This window comes from Dipodomys merriami, unplaced genomic scaffold (assembly GCF_024711535.1).
Source record: "Dipodomys merriami isolate MVZ:Mamm:240054 unplaced genomic scaffold, mDipMer1.0.p SCAF_58, whole genome shotgun sequence".
NCBI lineage: Eukaryota > Metazoa > Chordata > Mammalia > Rodentia > Heteromyidae > Dipodomys > Dipodomys merriami.
In genome coordinates, this window is record NW_027206157.1 from 5,277,643 (window position 1) to 5,287,666 (window position 10,024).

General features: G+C 35.3%; 1 non-coding gene across 1 annotated transcript; it reads right to left on the reverse strand.

Moving 5' to 3' along the window:
• Nucleotides 1–5,940: 5,940 nt before the first annotated feature.
• On the reverse strand, nucleotides 5,941–6,050 carry LOC138813061 (U6 spliceosomal RNA). The gene has a single exon (XR_011367708.1). It is a non-coding gene; the product is annotated as a U6 spliceosomal RNA (small nuclear RNA).
• Nucleotides 6,051–10,024: the final 3,974 nt, after the last annotated feature.

The following is a 10,024-nucleotide window of genomic DNA, read 5'->3' on the forward strand; positions in this document are numbered from 1 at the left end:
CCTGACTGGCTGTGCTTACTGGAGTTTTTGTTTATTTGTTTGGTGTAGTATTTTTTTTTTAGAGGTGTAGGATTACTATTTAAGGTAGTAGCTTCTCTGGATCCCAGTGGTCCCCTGACCTAGGGTCAATGGGTTTTTCTCCTAAAGATTCAAAAAACAGCTGACTAAATTCCTGTTTAAATTTTCCCAAAATGAGGCAATCTGGCATCCTTGCAAAGGAATCAATAATCCTCTGTAACCACTTACAGAAATGGTCTATCAAGATGGCTTTTCAAGATTGACTGTGAAAAATGTTCATTTCCTATTCAGGACCATAAAGCAGCTCACATCCCAGGGAGCAGAATTTTGGAAGGAAGGTCCCCTTCCTTCCTTCTCTTATTATAGATCAAACCATAATATTCTGCAGTTGTGGCCAGCCTGGAGCACATTTTCCCAAGAATAATATTCTGTAGTGTAAAAGAGGACCAACTATCAAAATAAATGTGAAAATACTTGTCGACTAAAGACTGATTTATCTTGCTTATATCTGTTGTTATTTTCATTACTTCAAACACATAGATAAATTATATTGGGATTAGAAAAGAGGCAAGGGGTTAATGAAATAAACATTCAGTTTACTTTCATATATCCAATATAATACACTTAATCCCTTACGGAAAATTAAAACCAACTGTAGAAACAATGTCAGAAATATAAAATAAGCCTCAATATGAATAATCTGGCACAGATACATCATCATCTACTCAGAAATTGCCTCTCTGTACATATTTATTTGGTACAAAATAATAAAAATTTAATTAATGAATATGATGTTTAAGTATAATCTGAAATAGTCCTCGTGTATATGATTGTATATAATTTTTAGATGTCACCTAGCAGGAATTTAACATGCATGTAGAATTCAAATTTCCAAAATTTTATCAAGATGAGAGGAGTAATCCCTCCTGTATTGTGTGGTGTGAATTTCACTAAAATGCTGAACTCTTCCACCTAATACTGAGACATGTGCAATAATTTATTATTTCATATTAAAATGAGTGCTGTGTACAATATACGTTGAATAATTACATTAATTCGCAGAAATGAAACAATAATGATATATTATTTGTTTAAATTATAATGCTTCTAATTTCACAATTCATGAAATATATTATTAAAATAAGTTTCATTTTTTTCTTTTCTATACCTGGCAGAAATTAAAATTATATATTAAACGTTCAATATGAAGTAATCAATAATAACTAATATATTATTAAAAGTATATACTAATAAACTGTGATGTAAATTATCGTTCTAACAAATTGTGATGTAAACTACATTTAATAGAATTAATTTAATATTTATTAAACTTACCATCTTGTTATTGTTTCCTAACTGTGTCATTTGTTATTCTTGGTCCAAGTCATCTCTTCACCTCAATTGTTTAATTTTCTATTTTATCTCTATTGTTTTGTTGATTATGCATTTTGTTTTCCCTTTCTAGTGACTGACATAAGGCTGAAAATCTGTATGCTAGTTTAATACTTCCTATGTTAAAGTTAAATTGCTGCTCTCCACAGTTGTTCTACTCTTCTTTTTGTAGTACAGAATTTCCCCTAGTCCCATCGACTGTATTGCTACTCCCATATATTTTTTTATTTAAATTTTATTTTCAAGGTAGTGTACACAGGGGGTATAGTTACATAAGTAAGGTAATGCATTTATTGCTTTTATAACTTGTTTGTCCTTCCCTCTTTTTTCTCCCTCTTCGCTCCCAATGCACCTCCCAAGATTATTTCCAAAATATTGTCTTGTGAGTATCACTGTTGCAGAGGTTCCCATTTTGTCCTTTGTCTCACCATTTTGTTTTTTCCCTTTCCCTTCCCCAGTTTAGATCAACATATTTACAATACCCAATGTATCAAAATCAAATACAGTGACTATAGCGGATAACCCATAGGTGGGGAAAACATAAATCATGTAATACATTAAGAACAACAACAACAAAGAACATGTCTTGGAGTTCATTTCATTTAGAATCATCTTATATGGTCATATGTACATAGGTATTGAGTTATTTTGCTCATCTACTAAGATTATACTTGATGTACACAATAATGCTCCCCTAGGAAGAACAACTCCTACTTACTTAGCTTCATTCTGATGTAAGGTCAGTGTTGTCCCCTGTATCCTCATGTTGTACATTACAACTCTATACCTGGTCATACTGTATATCCACTATCTTCTACATTGTGAACTAAATGTTCCAGAAATTACACTTTGCTTTAATTTAAAAAAAATTTCGTCTTAATGTTTGAGGGGTGTGTGAGTGTGTGTGTGTGTGTGTGTGTGTGTATGTGTGTGTGTTTGTGTGTGTGTGTGTGTGTATGTGTGTGTTTACAAAGATCAGAACACAACATTTTTCTTCATTTAGAATACAACTTTCAGGTCATTGTAAGTTGTGGCTAATGGGAAAAGTCTCTTGCTATTTTAAGGATGAAACATAAAGATATTTGTGCATGTACCACATTTGCTTTATTAGTATGTAGTTGAACACTGAACTTTGACTTATATCTTGGCTGTTTTGAATAAGAATTAACTATAGATATATTTAAGAATTACCCAGTGAGAAATAATCACATGATTGGTGGGTCAGATGATATTTCAACTTTGAATTTCTTTAGAAACCTGCATACTACTTTCTACAGTGAGAATACTAACCAAGAGTGTAGAAAATTTCCTTTTCTCCCCACTCACCAACATTATTACCTTTTGTTCAAAGGTAATAAAGGGCAGGTTTATACTATTTGCAGTAATACAAACTGGCGTTAGACTTAAATCCAACCTCCTAAATGCTTGGAATTACAAGCCTTTACCACCACAACTGGTTCCATTGATTTTTTATGAGTTATAATAGTTATGAAGTAGTATCATAGTAATTTTGAATTATATTTATCGAATGACTTCTACTCAGAAAGCATTAAGCCAGCATAGCAGTTGTATTAAACACAACTTTGTAAACCCACAGGCGATTTTCAGGGCTGTATGGAGAACTTGTCTATTCAGCCTTTTGTCCATTTTTAATCCAGTTTCTTGTTAATCTCATCTCTAAGCTCTTTAAACCAGATCAATAATTAATTAAAGGTAGAAAAGAAAAAAATGTAGCAACTCCTAACATTTTTCAATTTTCAATAAGATGGTATTGCTTAAATCATTTTCTGTTTACACTTGTGACTATATATCTCAATTTATTTAGACCTTTTACAAGGCTGTAGTTCATTCAATTTACTTTGATTGTTTTTTCCACAGCCTGTTTATCTAATTTCCCTTGGTTTCTTTCAGTCCCAATGGTTCAAATTTCAAACTGAAGAATAAATGGAAGGAAGCAAACAAAAAATACAGTTCCTCTCATCAGATGATGCCTGTATAAGAATGAGGAAAGAGCTCATCCATCTAAGAACCTATGATAGGACAACAAAAAAAGAATTCATTCTTCTAGGTCTTCTTTATCTTTGCAATGTAACTTAATTGTTGTAAAACACAATATACTGCTCAGATACTTTTATGTTTTATCAGTTTTACACATTTTCATATCGATTTCATCTCAGTCTACAACATAACTTCATCGTTCTGTCTCTGGTATTTTTACTCTAACAAGACATAAGATAACCAGTTTGATTTACAGCATGAGAAATTATCCCACTGGCTTGCTTGGAAGCAGAGCATGGTCAATAGATATTAGTTCTGGTTGCTCACTACATGTAATGTTTTCTGTACTACTTATCACATTTTATTTAGTATTTAAAAAAGACTGCTGGCTAAACTCAAAGCTCATCCATAGAAGTTTATATTAAGTATTTCACAAGTGTTATTTCCTTTAATTTTTCAGATAACATTTGCTATAATGCTAATGTTATTACCATTTTAGTGTTGGGAAAAATTGTAATTAAAGGCAGTAAGTGTATGGCCCAAAGACACACAGAGTGAGGAAGAAAATGAGTCAAAGTTTCCAAAAGTCTTTCAGCAATACACAAAAGGTAGATAAAATCTCTTCATTCTATGACACCCTCAATTCAATATTCATATTGTCCAAGAAATAATAGCATACAATGTCTTGGTCACATTGGGTTATCATGCACAGAACTTATAAATTGAGGTACAAAGAGAGGCATATTTCTTCTGTCCCACAGTTCCAGTATCCTTTTTAAAAAGTACTAAAACTTTTAAATATTAAAACTTACTGTCTTTTAAGAATTCTAAAACGAAATAAATTCACATATAATCAATCCAAAATGTTTTAAATGTAGGAGATGATAAAACAGGCCCCTGTGAAGTAAATTTTCTTCTACTTTATACGTTATTCTTAAAGCCTTTTGCTGGTTTATCATGCCTGTAATCCTAACTACTGGGGATATCTACTCAGGAGCCTGAGATCTGTGGATAACAGTTGGAAGCCTATCAGGGCAAAATAAATTCATGAGATTATTTTTCAAAACTTTTAATGAACTATCAAAGGGCCAGGAATGGAGATGTAGCTCATTTAGTAGCTCACCAATAGAGCAAAAAGGCCTAGCAAGACTTTGAAGCCCTGATTTCAAACTCTGAGCATGCCAACACACATGCAAGTGCGTGGGCACACACACATTTATTCAAAATACCTTCATATTAGTGTTTTGCATTAATTTCTTAACAATATTATGAGTAAAATAAAGGAAATAAACTCTTCCATCTCAGAACATTTTTATATGTTTTCATTGCTGAAAGATTAAAAATTAAAAACCTCACTTTACCATTACCATTACTAACTTGCTAACTGCTGATTTTGCTTCTGTAAATATGCTTGCATTCAGACCCCCTTCACTGGGAAATAAAACTGGGCAGAGTCTCGAGGCCCAGATATCCGGATATCGGCTGTCCCAGATGTCCGGATGGCAGCCCACCCCAGGACAAGGTCAAAGGTTACAGATAGTACATGTTTTTCAGTTTTAGTTTATGTTTTTCAGTTCCAGTTCAGTTCAACAAACCCCGGGATGGACCTTGACAATGACCACCTGGCAAGACCACAAGCTAAGCCAAATGTCAACCAATCATAGGCCTGTAACCATGTAAACTCCCCCTTAGACCAACCATGAGACAATTGTTTTACAAAGAGTGTTTTATGCTAATTTGTGGTTTTTGCCTTTAAAAATGCCTGTAACTGCTGCTCAGGGCGCTCTGATTGCCTGGGGCAGAGAGTCCGTTTGCACAAATGCCAAATAAACTCCTCTTGCTTGTTGCATCTGCTGGTTTGGAGTCTTGGTTTCTGGGGTGCCCTCCCGTTGAGAAAGTATCCCAGTGAGTCTGGGGTCTTTCAATTGCAAAATTACTGTACAGAAGGGTCACACTTACATAAGCAAGGCAATGACTACATTTCCTAACAAGCATTGTTAACTCCTCCTTTATTATTCCCCTACTATCCCTTCCCTTCCACCTCCACAAGTCCACTCACCTCCTCCCTTCCCCCGCCTCAATTGTAAAGTTCATTTTACAACCTAGTGTCTTGTGCATCTCATTGTTACAATGGGTGAACCTGTATTCCTATTTAAGCATTTTCTTTTTCTCCTTCCCATCCAAATATTTGAAGAGACTATATACAAGATGTAGGTGCACCAACTTCAAATACAGTGAAAATAAGTGATTTAACATGGGGTCCGAACATATAAAGAAACAAAAAAAACCATACTGAACGTTATACGTATGTGAGAAACAATAGCAAGAAAGAAAAAAACACTTGTGTCACTAACTTCAGTTCATTTACCTTAACATAATCTTTTCTGGTCATATGTACATAGCTTTTGACCTTTTCTGCTTATCCCAGACATATATTAGTTATTGAAAATTAGGGAAACCATGGGACTTATGTTTGTTTGGACTTGGCTTATTACACTTCATAATCTATTTCCCAAGTCTTTCCACTTCCTAACAAATTAGGCAATGGAATGACAGGAATTTGCCTGTCATCCTTAAGCAGGGGCCATGTTAATCTTCTCCGTATCATTCCAAATTTAGTGTATATAATGCTTCCTCAATACTTCTCAGGGAGCAGAGGAGGGAAGGCCATCCCTCACCCTCCAGTACTGGAGATCTCCATCTTGGATACTGACAATGCACGGTGGAGCTGCTAGCTCCAACTTAAGCCTTGGATGAAAACTAGAGTCATTTAGTAGGTCACAAGAATCTAAGCTGACCTGCCAGACTGAGCTCCACCCAGGGAAAAGTCACCCAGCTCAGGCGCTAGCCCCAGGAGTGGCTTTCTTCACTGGGTAATCAGAGCCAGAGGCTGCCCCTCCTTTAGCAGCCATGACAATCAATTGAAATTCAGTAAACAGAAACCCTGAGAGTGACTCCAGGCTGGGCTCTGTGAGTTTATCACAAACTAGCCCCTGGGAAAAGCTACTGTTTGCTGAAAGGCTTCAACACTACCCAGAACCTAGCCTCATCACAGCATCTCCAAACTTGAGGAAAAAGCCGTCTCCCTCTTTTGTGATACTCAAAGCAGATCTCCCTTCCATTGAACTAACCTGGGAGGAGGATCACAAAATCCTGGGTAAAGCAGAGCATCTTTCTGCCTGTTCAAACAAACTGACTTAAGAAACCAACCAAGCCACAGGAAAATCAAACACCACAAAAAGACCAGAGACTCCAACCTGAGGCTGGTTATGGACACAAGGGAGATACATGATTTTTCCTACCCCTCACAAAAATTTTGTTTTTCTTTTTCTTTTTTTTTTTTTTGGTACCATTTATAAAAAAATGTTTTTGGAAACTTTTTTTTAATTTTTACATTTTTTGAAAAAAATTTTTTCTAGTAACTTTTTTTCTCTTATAATTTTTATTTTAGGAGTATATGTGTGTGTGCATATTTCTTTCTTTTCTTTTTCTTTTAAAAAATTCTTTTTGTTTTTTGTTTAGCTCTACTGAACTTCTGATCTTTTCTTCTTTTTTCTTATCCTTTTCACCTTTTCTTCTCTTTTGTTCTTCTTTATGTGACTTAATTGTTGTTCTGAACATCCTCAGATAAACCCGTAGTCGATTAGTAGACCTTATCCCCCATTGTGTACACACTTAATCCACAAATTCATTACTCAATTCAAAACCTTTTAGACTTAAATTCCTTAATATTACCACTACCTCTTTATACCTATATAATATTTTAAGTATTTTTATTTTTAAATTTTTCACATCTCCTTTATATTCCTCCCCGTCTCTCATTATATTCACGTTCTTCTCTGAATAGTTTGTATTCCTTTCTGCATCATATTTTTAATTTTTACTTTTCTACATTTTGGTCACTTTTTTTCCCTTTCTCTTTCTTCTTTTTTTCTCTCTCTCTACTTTCATCCTATCCAACTTATTTCCTACTTTGAGATTAGGACTCAGTTAACTCTCCCTGTACCTTCCCACATCACTCTATTCCTATTGTTTACCCAAATCTCTCCCTAAACCTAATAATTTCTGGTTTACCAAATTCTTCGCAGCCGATTAATATATAGTTGTTTAATGTTGAATAGATGTATCTGTTGAACTAGATTGTATCTGCAGAATATTGACTGTGCAAATACAGACTTTGGGTGATCCTTTCCTTAAGAAAGCGTTCTAGCAAAAAACTGTTGTTATTTTCATCCCAAATGGGCAGAGTAAGTTGGAAAAACACAAGAAAAATGGCAAGTCCGGGTATCTTCACTCCCACTCATGATAATCAGGAGACAGAACAGATAAAGGAAAAGTGCACTGCTGGCAAACATGATAAATGAAAATATTGAAAACATACAAAGGACTCTGTATGAGCATGATAGGTAAAGAGAGAAGGCAAACAAAAGGTCAATGCAGGAAAAGATTGAAAACCTACAAAGGACTATGTATTAGTGTGATAGGGAGAGAAAAGAGGCAATCCGAAGATTTATACAGGAATATCATGAGCGTGAGGAAGGTACTCAAAAAAATGATACAGGATTTGCGTGAGCAGATAGAGAATACTCAAAGAGAAAGGAAGGAAAGGCGTGACCAGGCTGAGAACACGCAAAGTGAACAACAGGATGGCATGAACATCAGGAAGCTAAGCAAAGAGTAATACAGGAATTGAGAGAGCAGGATGAGAATACACAAAGATCACTAAAGGCATTCATGGGAGCCATTAAAAAAGAGCTGAAGGAAGTCAGGGAGACCACAAAGGGAATGCTGAATGGAACCCAACAGAAGGAATGGAAGTCCAAGGAAACCATAAAAAACCAAATAAGTTATTTCAGAATAAACACTGGACACCCAATTAAGGAATTTAAGACGTTCATTCAAGATCTAAAACAAAGCTGCAACAAAGAATTTGAAGCCATCAAAACTGACTAATTAGAAGGAGAAGAAATTAAAATTAAATTAGAAAGTCTTGACAGCAGGTTAGACCATGAAGAAGATCGAATCTCAGGGATTGAAGACAGCCTAGATATTATAGAGAAAGAACATACATCCATCCAAGGCAAATCCAAGAAATATGATAGATCTATCCAACACTTGGAAGACACCATCAGAAGGCCTAATCTGAGGATAATGGGTGTAGGGGAGCACCTAGAAACAGAAGTTAATGGTCTAGGAAATTTGTTTAACAGGATCCTAGCAGAGAACTTCCCAAACATACAAAAAGATAGGCCTATTCAGATATAAGAAGCTTTTAGAACTCCAAATAGACCAGACCAGAATAGAACATCCCACAGTCAAATTATAATACACAGGAACAACTCAGACAAAGGAAAAGATCCTTAAAGCTGTGAAGGAGAAAAGATTAATCAGCTATAAAGGGAAACCAATTAGAATCACCTCAGATTACTCAGCAGAGACAATCAAGGCAATAAGAGCCTGTAACGATGTATGCCATGCCCTCATATCAAACAATTACCAAGGAAGAATACTCTACCCAGCTAAACTCTCCTTCACAACTGAAGGCCAAATAAAAACCTTCCATAGCAAAGAAAAATTGAAACAATACATCTCCACCAAACCAGCCTTACAAAAGATTCTTAAAGATGTCCTACACATAGAAAACCAACAAGACCATAATAAAGGCCAAGAAACTGCACCCAAACTGAGAATCCAAGAACCAAAGGAAGAACCCAGGTTTAGGGGCCCCCAAGAAGGTGGATAACAAGGCAGGAACCCCCAAATACCTCTCAGTCTTATCTCTCAATATTAACGGACTTAAGTCTCCATTTAAGCAACATAGACTGTCTAGTTGGATTAAAAAACAAGATCCTTCTGTCTAGTGCCTTCAGAAGTCACATCTAGCCCGTAAAACCAAAAACATTTTCAATGTTAAAGTCTGGACCAAAATCTACCAAGCAAGCGGCCCCCATAAACAGTTGATAGTTACAATCCTAATAACAGATAAAATAACTTCAAATTAAAATTTGTGAGAAGAGATAAAGAAGGTCGCTACAAGCTATTTAAGAGATCCCTCCTTCAGGAGGATATTACAATTCTAAATATCTATTCACCAAACAATGGAGCACCCAAATTTATCCAATAAACACTACTTTCCCTCAAATCCAACATAGATCCAAAGACATTAATTGTTGAGGATTTTAATGGACCAATCTTCCAATAGATAGGTCAACTCGGCAAAACCTCAACAGAGAAAGCGCAGATCTAAACAACTGCACAGATCAACTAGTTGTTACATCAATCTACTGAATATTTCACACAGCAGCATCAGAATACATGTTTTTCTCAGCAGCACAGTGAAAATTTTCCAAAATACACCACATTTTAGGTCACAAAGCAAACTTGTACTAATTCAGAAATATTGAAGTTATATCATGCTTTCTCTCTGACCACAAGGGAATACAATTAGAACTCAACACCGAATGCCACCAAAGAAAGTCCTGTAATACACAAAGGTTGAACAACACACTATTGAATGACGAGTGGGTCATGGAAGAGACTAGAAAGAAATTCAAATTTTCATGATATTCAACAAAAATGAGCACACAAATTACCAGCTCCTCTGTGACACAGCAAA